This window comes from Aplysia californica, unplaced genomic scaffold, assembly GCF_000002075.1.
Source record: "Aplysia californica isolate F4 #8 unplaced genomic scaffold, AplCal3.0 scaffold01725, whole genome shotgun sequence".
Classification (NCBI taxonomy): domain Eukaryota; kingdom Metazoa; phylum Mollusca; class Gastropoda; order Aplysiida; family Aplysiidae; genus Aplysia; species Aplysia californica.
This window is the reverse complement of record NW_004798995.1, coordinates 13603-15522: the sequence shown is the minus strand read 5'-3', so window position 1 is coordinate 15522 and position 1920 is coordinate 13603.

Here is a 1920-nt window from a genome sequence, read left to right as displayed (position 1 = left end):
AAGTGTCGTGTGTCCCTTAGTTCACAACCCCAAGTTCTGTCAAGTGTCGTGTGTCCCTTAGTTCACAACCCCAAGTTCTGTCAAGTGTCGTGTGTCTCTTAGTTCACAACCCCAAGTTCTGTCAAGTGTCGTGTGTCCCTTAGTTCACAACCCCAAGTTCTGTCAAGTGTTTACAAGACTAACAGTCGAAATTGTCCAAGCCGGCCTCATGTTGTAGAGGGGATGAGTGGTTGGTTGTTCTAGACAGGTTAACGGCTTGGAAAGTGTCGCTGTCATGTCAAATACGCGTATGTTGAGACGAGGGAAAGTTCGTTTGTACAGGAGTCAAAGACAAGTGAAAGTTCTATATACTATATAATAGTCTTTAAAATTTTTTTTTAACATATTAAGAACCAGCTTTCTTTTTCACAATGGGCGGCCCTCTTGGACAATTTTGCTTGTACATCTTATCGGCCTCAGGGAACTTCAGGGCTCCAAATCAAATGTTATTGCAAACAGAAAAACTGTTCAATTCCTTGAACGTTTCAAAACGTACGCACACGTATTACTATTGCATTTGTGAAAAGTCAGCAAGAATTCGTTTTATACACTTTTTTTCTCCTGTTTTGCGTCTTTGGAATGGCGCGGATCTACATCTATGACGCACAGTTGGAGAACATGGGATTCAACGACATGCTCTCCTGTGACTGAGATTTGTTACGCCTTACGTTTTGCTGAGTGTCAAAGTGAACAAGAAAAAGAAAACAGGTCAGAATCGTTCCGGTCATTTGCCACTTTGGGGAAGGTATCTGTGTCAGTAATGTGTCAGTAATGTGTCAGTAATGTGTCAGTAATGTGTCAGTAATGTTTAGTGTGTAACTCGTTCTCGATAAACCTTCAATCTGGAGTCTGTCATTCCAAGGTCGTGGTTTGTCACTTCTGTAAAGGGCAACAGAAAATACCGGTAGTCTCGCAGGGTCAATAAATATAACTTTGGAAAAATCTGAAGCAAATGTCGCCCCATGCCCCCACCTGAGGAAGAACGAACAGTTGTGTAAACAGTTCATGCTTTCTCTCTGCACTCTCAGTGTGGCGACCATATAACTTTGTGACGGATGATCACATACAAATGGTGGCGTCGGTGGCCTAGTAGTTAGGCAACTAGACTCAAAACCGTGAGATTGCGGGTTCTAGGGTTCGAGCCTCAGCTCAGTCCTACGTTGTGTCCTTGGGAATAGCACTTTGCACGAACGTCCCACTTGACTCTGAGGTCCGGACTGTGAGAATACTTCATAGACAGGAGCGTTCAACCAGTCCTATTTTGCCGTTTTCGCAGATAAAAGTTCAGCGCCTTCTCGACCTTTGTGTTTGGAAAAGGAGAACATGATGCAACCTCCAACAAACTAAAGACCTCGTGTCGTTTTGTGCGCCATTTAGGGAAACGTTTCGTCCGTCAGTCGTGTTGTTAACTTTGATCTGCTGGCTCTGAATGTTCTATTTTTCAAAGACGTAGTTTTCAATAAGTTTACAAACGAGAAAGTTCTCGCCAGCGGGTAGCGGAAGTGATAGACACTGACCAACAGATCAGCCGCAGCAAAAATCTGGCATTGTTTGATCTTTTGGCGTCTTTAGCTAGGGATAGAATTCTCGTTTGTATATTTTGAAAACTGCGTTTAAACGTAAAAGAAAATAAAAAATAATGAAATTCGGAAGCAGTGTATCAAAATTCACAAAATCACTCGCGGATGATTCTTTCCCCTCCTGGATTTTGAAGGCCAGAAAAAAAGAATTGTTATAGATTGCATCATGTCACTTTGTAGCCCAAAGAGAACGGACAGACGGCCAGTTTGAGCCGGAAGTGGAACACAGACCTTAAAGTACAGGACGATAAGGGAAGTAGGTCAACTCGTGACGCCTCGTGACAAAGTTAACACTGAAGTG